Source organism: Fukomys damarensis, unplaced genomic scaffold, assembly GCF_012274545.1.
Source record: "Fukomys damarensis isolate Sample0158 unplaced genomic scaffold, DMR_v1.0_HiC HiC_scaffold_29, whole genome shotgun sequence".
Taxonomy (NCBI): Eukaryota; Metazoa; Chordata; class Mammalia; order Rodentia; family Bathyergidae; genus Fukomys; species Fukomys damarensis.
This window is the reverse complement of record NW_022900941.1, coordinates 20662167-20676498: the sequence shown is the minus strand read 5'-3', so window position 1 is coordinate 20676498 and position 14332 is coordinate 20662167.

Sequence of the window (14332 nt, the reverse complement as noted above, 5' to 3'; positions counted from 1 at the left end):
TCCTGGTCCACTTTGCTATACCTGTGCATTAAAGTGGAAAGTAGGTGGATTGGATTGATGAAAGAGTACGTTTAGTACTCTAAGGCTTTCTTCCATGCACTTTAAATATTTTCTTATCCAAGAAAAGTAGGACAGTAGCAGTCAGATTTGGAAAAGTGCTAATTGATAGAGTACCAACCAAGAAAAATAAAAAACCTTCAGTCAGTTCATAAAAAACATATCTGTTTGAAGTGTCTTTTTTATTTGTAGCTTTTCTTGAGGGATCTTGAGAAATCTATTTTATTGCCCTACAAGCTTTTTCAAAGGATAATGAAATATCTGTAAAAAATATTTTAAGGCTTTATAGGAAAAATAAAATATGAATTATTTGTCTTTGCTTTGATCATTCTTTCCTCCACTTTCCAGTAGGTTTCATAAATATTACTAAGATCAAAATATAACAATTCTTGTTGGGGCCGGGGATTTAGCTCAGTGGTTCCGCTGCCTGCCTCGCAAGTGCAAGGACCCGAGTTCGATCCCTAGTACCAAAAAAATTTTAAAAAATCAATAAATAAAATAAAAAGACAAACAATTCTTGTTATCATGCAGAACAAATATCTGCCTGAGTAAATGTGCAGAAGTTTCTTTTCATTGACTTACTCAGGAGCATAGTTCTTGAAAATGTATCACATCGAACTCTCAAAACCCTACTCATTAAATACTGATTCTTGATAGGCAAGGGTTCCATAGATTCTCAGTCTATATAACAGCTTTGAAATGGGACTCAAGCATTATTTCTTTTTATGTAACAACAGTCACGTTTCAGTTGTGCTTAATGATCTTATTTTCCTTACTTTGCTCATCCCCAGATCAGATATGGAGTAAAAAAATGTCATCCTCTTGCTGGGCAAGGCTGACCAGTTCCCTGAGAGTGTTGTTACCAGGTAAGGAGGGCATTTAAGTTGTTTTAGCACCACTTATAGCCAAAATCTTCTACAACTATTTTTTTCTGGTTTTCAATTGCATGGCTCCGTCAATGTTCTGGATCATATAAGCCTTTTGTAGCAGTACATTTCTTTCCCCTGCTATCTTAGTTTCTTTGTTTATCAATGGGACAAAATATCTGATACCCATCATTTAAAGGAGGAGAGGTTTATTTTGGCTCATGGTTTCATTATAGTCAGCTGGTTCCAAGGCAGAAATACCATGATGGAAGGGTCTGGGAAGAGGAAAGCTGATATCTCATGGCAAGCAAGAAGGAAAAAGAAATATGGTGGGGGAGGGAGGAAGGGAGGGAGGGAGAGGAGAGAGAGAGAGAGAGAGAGAGAGAGGGAGGAAAAGGGAGGAATCAAGGAGAAAGATATGTCCTTCCAGGTCACATCCCCAATGACCCACTTCCAACCAGGGCCACATCCTTGTAGCACATTCCAGCTACTGTACTTTCATGATGTAATCCCCTTACAAATACATAGAGCATGGGGGACACTTTAGATCTAAATTATAACACCTGTACCTACCTATTAATTCTGATTATGAATTTGCAATATTTTACTTAATGGAGTTGAGATACTCCATAGATTGCAATTCGCTTGACTGTGACTCTAATTCACTATTTGGCTTGTACAACCCTCCTCTCTAGTGAGTTTTTGTTTTTGGCAAGCAGCTTGTTAGGAAGAGAGAATCAACATCAGATAGATTCTTAATGTTGTTTCCTCTTGCTTGATGGGGACCCTTAGTTACTCAGTCTTGTGCTGTTTATTCTTTGGTTTGGGTCATTGGAGTTCTTGTCTATTCCCCAAGAAGCTAGCTGATCAGGATTTGCTAGTATCCTCCTGTCCTGTTTTTACAGGCTCAGTTTTTCCTTTCTTATCGATAAGTTCCTAAGGTACTATATGTCTGTTAGCTTAGTTTGGCTAATTTATGATACTCTAGTGTTTATCCCTATGTATATACATAAGTATGACATTTGCTATGGTTTGAAAGTGTCACCCAAATTTCATGTGTTATAAACTTAATCCCCAAAGTTATACATTTTTATTACTACATGTTTGTAGTATATAATGTTTACATCCCTGTGTAGAGTTGGTACATGTATATAATACTTCTTAAATTCTTTTTTCATCCTCTTTCCCTCCCTCTCCCCTCTACCCATCTCTTAATCTCCTTCCATTTTACAAATTGGTGAGTTTTTGTGGTGTGGCCTGTGGAAAGTCATTGGAAATAGAAAAGATTATGAGTGAGTCTTCCACAACAGGACAAGTGGTTTGGGAGGGCCAGGGAAAGAGGAGGGAGAGGGAGAAGAAGAGGAAGAGGAAGAAAAAGAAAGAAAAGAAAAAGAGTGATTTATGCTGACACACACTATCTTACCATGTGATGCTTCTCACCATAGCATGATGCAGCAGGAAAGCATTTACCAGATGCCAGCCCCTCAACCTTGGACTTCCTGGCTTCTTAGAACTATGAGATAAACAAACATTTATTCTTTATAAATTACTGAGTCAGTGATATTAAGGTATAGCAACAGAAAATGGGCTATCATTGTGTCTCCAACTTTCCTTGGAATCCTCACTTGATAATGTGAAAGAAGATGGTCTTGAAGCCCCTTGAGGCCTTTAAAGCCCCTACTCAATGACCCTGGAAAACAGCTTACTATTGATAGCCTGTTCATCTACTTCCAGATCTGACTTGGCTAAGTGAAACTTCAAATATCTATCTGGAGATCTAAAAGTATTTACTACATGTAATTCTTTGCTTAATTCACTTTTTTTGACTCATCCCTAGAACTTCAGTAAGCATTCATTTCCCCAACAGCACAGTTCTTACCTAGAGTTACTTTAACTGTAGTCTTTGATCCATTTAAGTAAAACATGATGTGGTTATCTAGATTATGTGGTTTTATTTTATAGACTGATAGCAAAGTTGTCACTCTGAGACTGGGGCTGCGTACAGCACAACTTTAGTAATGCTGAATTTCTTTCCATCTACTAAAATAATTTTTTCTATAAACACAGGTTTTAATTCTTGCCTCTAAGAAATTTTTTCCTTCCTAGCATATTACCCAGACCACTTTTTCAGTTCTGTTCAGAAAGTTTTTTCTCTAACATAGCAAACCATAGAGAAGCATTTCCTTACCTTTCCTTTGTAATGGAGAGTACATTTTTTTTCTTCAAAATATAAAATGATAATGATCTCAGGGAAAAAGCACAATTACAGCACATGTGAGGCCCTGGAATAGTGTTGCTGGAGTGCCTGCTTTCTGGGCTCACAGTGAACTGCAGACAGACTTTTGTGGTTTTGCCAATAAACTGCCTGGTAACTGTGTATCTTGTCTTAGTCACTAAGAACTTCTGTCAATATTACTTTTAAATCTGTCTGGCTTTTGTCTTCTTCTCAAGCTACTAATCTCCACTAGTCTGATGCATGTTAATAACTTTTACTTTGTAAGCATCCATTTCTGTTTATCTTGTGAAGGTTAGACATCTTACTGAAAATGGTCCCTAGAGATGTTATTCTAAGAATTTTTAGTCAGTTATCATCATCCTAGGATTCCCTTTATTGCTTTTATATCAAACCCCTTGTTTGCTTGATCCTATTCTGCCTTGTTCTTTCATTAATGTCTTCCCTTTCCCTATCTCAGTACTGGGTGTTGAACCCCAGCAACTTGCACTGAGCTGCATCCCCAGCCATTTCAATTTTTTTTAAAAGTTTTGAGACAGAGTTTCACTAGTTTTCCCAGGCTGGCATTGTACAAGTGATCTTTCTGCCTCAGCTTCCCGAGTCACTGGGATCACAGGCATATGTTACTGCTCCTGGATATTCCCTTTTCTGATAAAATCTATTCTTCATTAGTTTTCTGAGAAAAATTATGTGGCAATGCATTATGTTAAAGCAGAAAAGCAGAACCATAGCAATGTATTCTATAGGATCTATTTTAAGAACTGGTTTATTTGATTTGGGGAGCTGGTTAGGCAAGTCTGAAATCTGTAGGGAAGGCCAGATCTCTCAGATGTAGGATGAAGCTGCAGTTCACAGGTAGTGTTTCTTCTTCCAGGAAACCTCAGTTCTGGTTTAAAACCTTCCAACTGTTTGGATTAGGTCCACTCAGATTATCTAGGATTGTATCTTTTCCTTAAAGCCAATTAATTATACATGTCTATTTTCTCTATTCTTTATATGTTTGTTTGTTTCATAACATTCTGGAGATTGTATAGAGACCATGAGAAGGCTTGGGGAGCCATCCTTAATCATTGCTAGAGTTCACCTCAGGTGACCTAGATATAATCTATTGTTTTGCATAATGTTGAATAAATTTTTAAAAACCTTTTATTTTGTTGTCCTATTTTCTAGCTGTAGTGCGAATTGTTGTGCTTCTATAAATACATTGCATCATTTTCACAGATAATGAATGGATTTATTTGTTTCTTATTTACGTTTAATTCCTTGATTGGATTTGAATCTCTAGGGAAAACCCAGGTCTCTCTAATATGGAACTTCTACAGCTGGCTAATGTCTATTGTATTTTAATTCTCATTAATTTCATTTCTATACTTTGGCTCTTTCTGATTTGTATTAAGCTTCTGAGTATTGTATTGTAGACATCCACATTATTGAATCCATAAATAAATTTGCACTCCTAGTATGAAAATTGTAAGAATATAGACATTCAGCTCTTTAATCATTAGAAAGGAACTTAAAAAGTTTAATAGCCAATTTCCTACCATGATGACAAATTCCACTCTAAACAGCATGGGAAAAATGCATTCCAGCTTCATCGATATAAGCAATGGATTTTAATTCTTAACCTTACACAGTTGGCTTTAAAAGTAGTAACATTCCCTTCCCACATCCTTATCTATAGCTGCAGCCTCCAACCCAGTCCCGGAGACATATGGTTCTATATTTCTTGGAAGGTTTGCAGCAATTCATTACTATATTCAAAATCCCTTGAGTCCAGCTGCAATGCTAGGAAATTATTCCAGTGTGGAGAAGAGTTAAACTGCACATGAATGTGCTTTTCCAACAATTCTAACCTGTGTCTTCAGAGTGATAACAAGCATTTTTGTTTAACTTTAGAATAATAGGGTAGAAGCTCAGTTGAATGTTTCATTATGCTACTTTAAACAGTAAGCATTGGAGGTACAGGGGCTTTCTCCTGCATTGAACCCTTGGTTAACATTTAAAAATATTGCCATGCCAAAGAAAAAGACTTGTCAACATCATTGCTACTGCTCAATAGTGACTTAGTCAACAAATGAGTAGATCTGTGAAAGTTCACTCTCAATCAATAGTTGGATCTACAGTAATTATTGTAATTTTAGTGCTATGTAATCCATTTTCTTTTTTTTTTTTTGAGGAATCTACCCCCCAAAATAACTCACATGGACAGAAAGAGGAATGGGACACACAATGATACTTTTGAAGAATATTTTGGTTATGTACTTAATACATATTGATTATTTTTGCTGTGTAAAATGTAGCCAGTAAGCACTAGATAGTCAGTAGATTTTGGAGAACTCCTTGTACCTAGATTTATTTTATTTATTTATTTATTTTTTGGTACTGGGTATTGAACTCTGGTCCTTGCGCTTTCGAGGCAGGCCACCGAACCGCTGAGCTAAATCCCCGGCCCCTTCCTAGATTTAAAGTAAACATTGAAATTGCCATGTGAAATAAAATTTTGGCATGTAGAAAAATCTCATATGAAGATATGAGGTGGAGATATATATATGGGAAAATCTTGAAGCATAAATTTAAAAAATAAATAAAATGTTTAAAAAGTATATCACATCTGAACTTCTTTGAACTACAAAACTAAGTAGAACTGATGTTGGTAAGTATGTTGGTAGAAAATGTCTAGGGTCACTTAGAGCTATTTACATACTAAATAGTTTTGGGGAAAAGATGTTACTGTTTTTATCAGGAATCTGTTAAACATAATGCTGTTCCACCAGTGCTTTGGTACATTTGTTTTACTTCTGTGAGCACCAATAAAACCGAAACACATCATTATTCTAACATATATTATGAGTCATTAAAAGATTTCATCCACAGAGGTATAGTAATACAGTTATTATATCATATGTAATGATGTATTACTGTAGTTGGAAAACTTATATGGTATAATAGAAACACAGCTTCCTACTTATCAGAATATTGTAGGGACTGGATATTGTATTCTGAGTGTATCGTATGAAAGAAGTTCCTCCTCCATAAATATGCTAAAGAGCTTCTTGATTATTGAAAGGATCAGAATCAACAATATGAAACAGGAAAGAAACAGGAAAGTTTGATGACTGTAAAGGTTGAAAGAAGATTTGACAGAAAAAGAGGGCATTTCTGTTAAAGAATCTCCTCATGTTTACATAGTCTTAAAGCTACTTTAGTTGTTTTTCAGTGGTGTATTTATGAGTCACTTGTCTTCCAGGAGTAGGTTGTGTTTCTCAGACAATGAAAATAATGCTTTCTTTGTAGAATCTGTGTGACCTTTCCCAAATCAGACTAGACAAAACATAAAGTATGCATTTCCTTGTTCTGAGTGGTGCTTCATCTCTGTGGCTGTGCCATGTGGTTAGCATTTAGAAATAAAAGTTGTGTCTCCGTACAGTAGTGATCTTTTCCCAAATGATTCTGAACGCTGAATGCAACCAAATGAATATAATTACTGAAATGTGTCTGGCCCTGTCTAGGCATTCATTCTTTTATTAATTGACATATCTATTTTTTTTTAAAGGAATTTAAGTACTGTGTAAGTTTAGCTGTAGGGAATATAAAGTTTAATCCACTATGACTTTCTTAACTAAAGATCTTATTATGATTATAATATCTTCTCTTTTGCCCATGTCTGAGAATTTCTCACGCTCCTCTTGGCACACTATACTATGATTAGATTTGCTTCCAGGGACTGGGTACAGCTTAGAAAAAATGATTCTCTTGTCTGCCGGGATCCCCATACAGACTCCACTGAGTCAAATTTAGTGCCAATGGGAAGTTGTGCATTGTTTGATCAGCACTGATATCTGAGCTGGGCCCTTGAAAAAGAAAACATGGATTTTGTCAGTATCTATGGAGCAGAGAACAGTATTCTGATTACAGCCTGTCCTGATTGCAGCTGTGCTGGTATAAGTGCAGTATTCCAAACATCTACTGTGCTCTCATGGCAACCACACTCCATCTTTGCACACACCAGATGCTAGGGCCTTTTAGACAAATGCACTGTACAACTTGCAGACTATCCAGTTTTTAAGTTGGAATCGATTCTGTCTTTGATAACTTCACCTTTCTGAAGAAAATCTCCTACCACCCACTCAGGATATCAGGTTCTGCCCGATCCCCATGATGATCTGTAAATGAATTCATGATGATAATTCAAGCTAGTGATTGTATATCCTTTACTTTTCCACCCTATCACCAGCCTCTTCCTTAGGCTATCTCCTAGTATGTCATGTTCTGTTAGGTATATCGAGAGCCTCTAGGACTGCATCTCATAGTTTTAAAAACAAAAATCATTCTTTGCCATTTTAGCACTTAACACATGGTTAGTGCTTCAAAAGGATGAAACATGTGAAGGGTATGTATAAATTTAAAAGAATGTTTATGTTTGTTGTTCTATGAAGTCCTCACTTTATGAGAAATGCCAAATCTGTATTTCACAAATGAGGAAACTGAGGCATAAAGATTAATCATACAACAGAAGCAGATTTATAAGCCAGTTACTTTGATGCTTAACTTAGACTGTTTTTGTTTAAAACTGCTCCATCAGATAAGTATTCCCTAAAAGCTGTGCCCACCAGAAGTCTCATTTTAGTTAGATATTTCATCCTTTAAAACTCTGTAGTGTGCCTAGAATTTACAAAATCATGCTGAGTAGAAGCAGTGAACACTGCATGAGTTGTCCAATGTACCAAAAAGGAATAAGGACAAAACCATCAGACAGATTTTATTTATGATTCTGAGAGAGGATAATCCAACATCAGATCCACCTTGACAGCAAGTTATATTGAAACTCAACCTTTATCATAAGGACCAGAGTGGATGCATTGTCTATAGCCACTCCAGCTTGGTTTATAACAGTCTTCAAGTAGACTGAGCTTCATGGAGGTTTCTTTTCCTACCTGTGAATTTATGTTCATGACTTTAATTTCAGAGCATATTAGATCTTAAGGATTATGAGTCTAATTTTACAAGTGAGTATACAAATGATGTAAAATTAAGCGACCTGTTCTATCAGGGCCACAGAGCAAGTTGTGCTTCTTTACTAATTAATTGATTCACTTGAAAAAAATATTTGAACACCTACCTTGTTCCAGGAACTATTCCAGATACTGGAAATACAGTAGGAAGGAAGGAAGGAAATCAAGGACAAAAGAAGTGGAGGAAGGAATGAATGAAGGGAAGAAAACACAGTTATTGCTTTGATGGGTTTATATTCCACTGAGGAAGGAAAATAATAAATAGAAATGAAAAAATAAATTATAAAATATATTAAAAGGTAATACCATATGATTGAAAAAAGTTAAGAAAGAAGGGTAAGTAGTAGTAGTTCTAGGGGCACTGGGTAAATTTTAAATAAGTTGATCAGAGGACAACTCACTGAGAAGTGACTTTTTAGCAATAATTTAAAGGAAGTAAAGGAGTAAATAATGAGATTATCAGGCCAAACCCTGTGTAATAGCCTGAGGCAGGAAAATGATGGCAGAATGCAGAACCAGGTTGGTTAGGGCAAAACGACGTGGGTGCAGAATAGTGGGGCCAAAATACCATTGTAAGACCTTCAATTTTTGTTCCAAGTGACTAAGATGAGGCATTGGAGAATTTAGAGCAGCTGAGTGATATCATTGAGCTTAATTTTAAGTGGATTACTATAGGTTTGTGGGTTGAAAGTGGATTAGAGGAAAGCTAGGCTAGAACCACAGAAACCAGTTAAGAGGCTATGGCAGTAATCCAGACAAGAGAAAATAGTGGCTTGGATCAGGTTATAGTGGTAGAAATGATTTTTAAAAAGAAAAAAGAAATGGTAGAAACAAGTCAGATCTGGATATATTTTGAATGTGTAGCCAAGAAGATTTGCTGAATAATTAGATTTAAGATGAGGAAGCGAAATTAAAAATGATTCCAAAGTTTGAAGCTTGAACAATTCAAAAAATAGATTTGCAATTAACTAAGATTGCAAATGTATCCAAAAGAGCAAGTGTGAAAAAAGTGAATAATTCAGTTTTAGAAATATTTAGTTTGAGATGTCAATATCTAAATTGTAATTTCAAACAGTGAATAAGAATCTAGAGTTTAGATAAGAAAACTGGACTAGAAAATTTAGTAATCATCCGAATATAGGTGATATTTAAAGCCATGAGAATACCAGAGGAGGGAATATAGGTATAGACAAGGAGAGAACCAAAGACTAAGCCCTGGGACCCATTTGAGATTTAGCTCTTACAAACTTACTTAAGTATTGGTTTAAGGCTCATACAGTTGATTCAACTCTTCAGTAGGATACTAAAGCCAAAATTTACCAAAGCCTTTTGAGAATCCAAGGTTTTATATATGTATTATGTTTTATTGTCTTCAATGTCATTATATAGGGTGATCATATTCTTAGAGTAAAAGAAAGCGGCATTTTATAGTACTGCCTTTACTCTACTAGCCCAGTGCTAGCTTGTCCCCTACTATTTCTGAGCACTTTCTCCATGAAGACTAAAACCCCTTGAAAAATTAGTCTTCAACAGGCCAAGTACTAGCCAAATGCTAGATTTCTATGTGCATATAAATGTAATACTTTGCAGGATTTTAAAGTTTTCAGATAACTATGGCTTTGTTTGATTTTGATGAATGAGATGATTTTCTGAGATTGAGCTTCAAAGTAGTCGGATCCAAATCCTATCTTCTAGGCACTGGTTCAAGGATGTCAGTGTAAATACAGATTCTCTGTTCTTATCTCCAGAGATTCAGACTCATTACGTCTGGAGTAGAGCATATGAATTTACACAGATAATTGTTCTGATTCTGATTCAGAATCAGAAGAGACACTTTTGACTGGATGGATGATTCTGTTAGTCACTGTCTTTAGTAGAGAACAAAATTTCTAGGATTGCTGGGATGTTCATGGGAAGATTATGATCTTGAAAGAAAATATGCATGTGTATTAAGGCAAAGAGGTGTATAATTTAGGAAAGAAGGTACAAGTCCATATGAGAGGATGTTTTAGTAATCAGCTCTATGAAGTAATAGGGTAGCTACTTGTGAAAAAATTTTTTTATTCAAGAAAAATACTAGTTCAAGATGGCACATAGGAGATTCCTACTGGGAAATAGGGCTTTGTTAGCTGATTTCTAAATCCATACAAGAGTACTTTTGAAGACAATGTAAAGAATGTCTAAAGAAGTTGCATTTTAGTCTCCTACCAATTCTTAAATTCTTTGAGTATATTTAGATGTCCAAATAACACAGAGCTAACTCATACTTTCATCAATATATTCCCTTCTTTAACCTGGGGCTATCCTGACAAATAAAACAATTAAAAGCTGTTTCTAGATTTTATTTATTTATTTTTGGTAAGTTTCCCGCTCAATGTGAGTAATATACAGTGAATTAGAACTGGACCGAGTAAGGTTGCAGCTGCCTCAGACAAGACATAAATCTTGTTTATGGTGGGCATGGTGGCACATGCCTGTAGTACCAGCACTTGGGAGGCTGAGGCAGGAGGATCGCTGTAAAACAGGAGCCGGGCATGGTGGCACATGCCTGTAGTACCAGCACTTGGGAGGCTGAGGCAGGAGGATCGCTGTAAGTTCGAGTCCAGCATGGGCTACATAGTGATTTCCAGGTCAGTCTGAACTACATAGTGAGACCCTGTCTCAAAAAATCAATCAATCAGTCAATTAATCACAGGAATGACAATATGAAGAAGTGTTCTAGGGGAGCCTGGACTGGATAATCTTTAAGGTCTCTTTAATTCTAGGTTCTATGATGTCTAAATATGTATGAGTTCATACAGAGTCCTTACCTATATTTATGATAAACTCTGTCAGAGAACTCACTTATCCAGGACTTAGTCCCTGTAAAACGTCAGGGACAAACCCCGAAACATAAAAAAAATCTCAGTTCATTATTCTATCTTTTAAATGATTCATAAATAGCAAATACTTAACTCTACCAAATTCCCTGTTACAGACAAGGAAAACAAATTTTAATTTCCATGCATACTTTACAAAATTCATTTAAAATGCACTCACTTTAAAAAAATTCTTAGTGTTATTTTTCTTTGGGAATTTGTCATATACTAATTGGTCAGTTAGTGGCATTCCTATATGTGCATTTCTGTCAGAATTCCAAAGGTGTATCTAGCAGTGGTAAAACAAAGCCCTCAGTGGTAGGCATATTTTGCTATAAGATAATATTCCCCTTTTAGGCATTGTTTGCCATGTGTCTTTGAATAACTAGGAATTATATTATCTCATTGTAGCAGAAGGCTTAGTGTTACCTAATGTAGTTATGTGATGAAAGAAACTGCAGTGTAGAATGAGCTATATTGTTCTACTTATGTTAGATGAAAGGTTTAATAATAATAAAACAGGTAACTGTAAGTAACATACAAAGAGAATAACAAAATTACATCAAATTTGACATATCGAGGACTTTCTAGAAGTCTTTGTAGTGATTAGATGGGATAATCTTAAAACAGTTTAAAATATTGAGTTTATCTGAGGCGAACATTTCTTCCTATAAAATTTATTAAATCTATGTAAGACATTTTAGTTCTTAACTTTTAGCAGCCGAGAATTATTTTCTTCCTTCCAGTTACAACACCATGGGTTTCTTTTGGGAATTACTTCTTACTTACTTTACTGTTTGCAGTTTTTACTGTCAGAGTCCTCCTACCACTCTTAATCACCAGGCTAAGTGGTGAGTATATTTGAAGTAGTGAAATATACTTGCCCAAAGTTTAACTCTGGTATAAAGGGAGCAAAAATACAGCCAATTCCTACACACAGGACTGATAAAACCATTGATTGGTTCCTCCTGCTGGGTTCTTGATACCTGCATTCCTGGAGTCATTTCTGAGTATACTTTTGCATTTATTCCTTTGATTCTGTGATTCAGTCATATTTTTCCAATAAGTCTCTTTCTACTTTTCAAATTTGAAAGTGCTAGCCTTTGTTTTTGTAGTTTGAAGATCCCTAATTGATACATAAGCTCTTGTAGACCTCTTTAATCTGTATTAGCTTTCTTTCTAAAGGCTACTACAAGATTTAACATTTTATATTGCTATACAGATAATATGATGCTTGCACCTTTCTACTGATGTGTATGTGCATACATGGTTGCACATGTGTGTGTGATGTGTGAGACATATGTAAACAGCAGGTTTACACCAGCATCTTTACATGACCATGGCCATTTTTTTTTTTTGGTACTGGGGATTGAACTTGGGTCCTTGCGCTTGCAAGGCAGACCACTGAACCACTGAGCTAAATCCCTGGCCCTACCATGGCCTTTTCTACTAATGGGAAATTATTAGACTTAAACCAGGATCAAAGTAAAGGGTAGATAGTAGGAAGTAATCAGTTCTTCTCAAATGGGAAGATGAACAAGAGATGACAAGGGAGGGAAGTAAGTGTAAAAAAAGATTTAAAAAGTAAAGGAAACAATAGAAATAGACCCCTTTCAGATAGACAGTGATTAAGAGTTGAAGAGATCAGAGAGATGGGAGGGGGAGGGGACAAAAAAAGAACTAAGATATATTATGCACATATATTAATTCCTCACATTAAGTATAATCATTGTATACTGCAAACATTTACTAATATAAAGCACATTAAAATAAGTAACGAAGGTGAATTCTAAAGCATTTTCCTTAAATATTCTTTGTAGTTTATTAATGAGCTTGTAAAACCAGTTTTAGTTAAAGAAAAAGAGAAAAGCCCTTTATTACAATGAACACAGTGCTAAATGTTTTGTGCTTGATGTCTGAAGAAAGTACATCAAATTCTATTAACTACCAAGAATTCTGTTCTTACTGTTGGGCAGAAAATCAACATAGGAAAAGATTATAAAAATATAGCAATAACATTTGTAGAATATCCATATATATTTCTTAAGAGGTTCATGAGAGTCTAGAAAAAGATGTAGCTGATTGTATGAAGCCTGGGAAGATTGAGATATTGAATTTTATCTTGCTTCTGCCACTGACCCTTCATGACTGTCAGTCATTTTCTTTGACCATGGAACAAAATACCTGACGCTCCAAATTAAAGAAGGAAAGGTTTACTTTGGCTTACAGTTTATAAAATTTCAGTCAATAGGCTGCTGGCTCCATGGCAGGAAGCCATGGCAGAAGAGAGATACTCACACAGAGTGAGGGAGGAACCAGGAAGGGAAATGTACCCTTCTAGGTCATGCCCCCACTGATCCACCTCTTCTAACCAGGACCAGGTCCCACCTCCTAACATTAGCACATAATCCAAAAGCTCCACCTCTGAGCACATGAGGTGTCGGTTACTTTCTCCTTTTTGGGACAAAATAGCACCCAGAAGTTAAAGAAGGAGAGCTTTATTTTAGTTTACAGTTTGTAAAAGTTTTAGTCCATAGTCAGCTGGTTCCAAGGTAGGGGAGAAGGCATGGTAGAGGGACATGGCAGAAGAAAGACAGTTCATCATGTGGCAGGCAGGAAACAGAGAGAGTGATCAAGGAAGGAGAAAGGATGTATATACATACACACATACCCTTCCAGACCACGCCCACAGTGACTCACTGCTTCCCACCAGGCTTCATTTCTCAATATCATTCACAGCTATAAACCCTTTAGTGGACTAATCCAGTGATAAGTATCATACACTTATGATCCAGGCATCTCCCAGAATCCCTACCTATGAGTACATGAGGCTTTGGGGGACATCTAGATATAAACCGTAAGAATGACTATTATTTTCCGAAGGGTAAAGTTAAGATGATAATTTCTCTATATCATAAAGTTACATTAAGAGGCAAGTTTACAGTTTTCTTTTTCTTATGTTGTTAGGGATTAAACCCAAATCTTCATATATATTAGCAATCACTCTACCATTGAGCTGAATCCACATCCCCAAAACACCTTTTTACAGCCAAAAAAAAAAAAAATCAGTTATGGTAGTATAATAAGTGGGAATTAATATCTGTCAAACACATACTATTTCTTAGGTTCTCCATTAGCTGTATTTTTATTGTCTCAGCACCCCAAACCAAATGAATTAAGAATTATTATCTTCATTATATAGAAGATAAAACAGAATCAGAGACATGAAATAATTTGCCAAGATCAACAATGATAGAGCTTAGATTGACAGTCCTTGTGTATGCCTGTGGCTGTTAATCCTGTCAA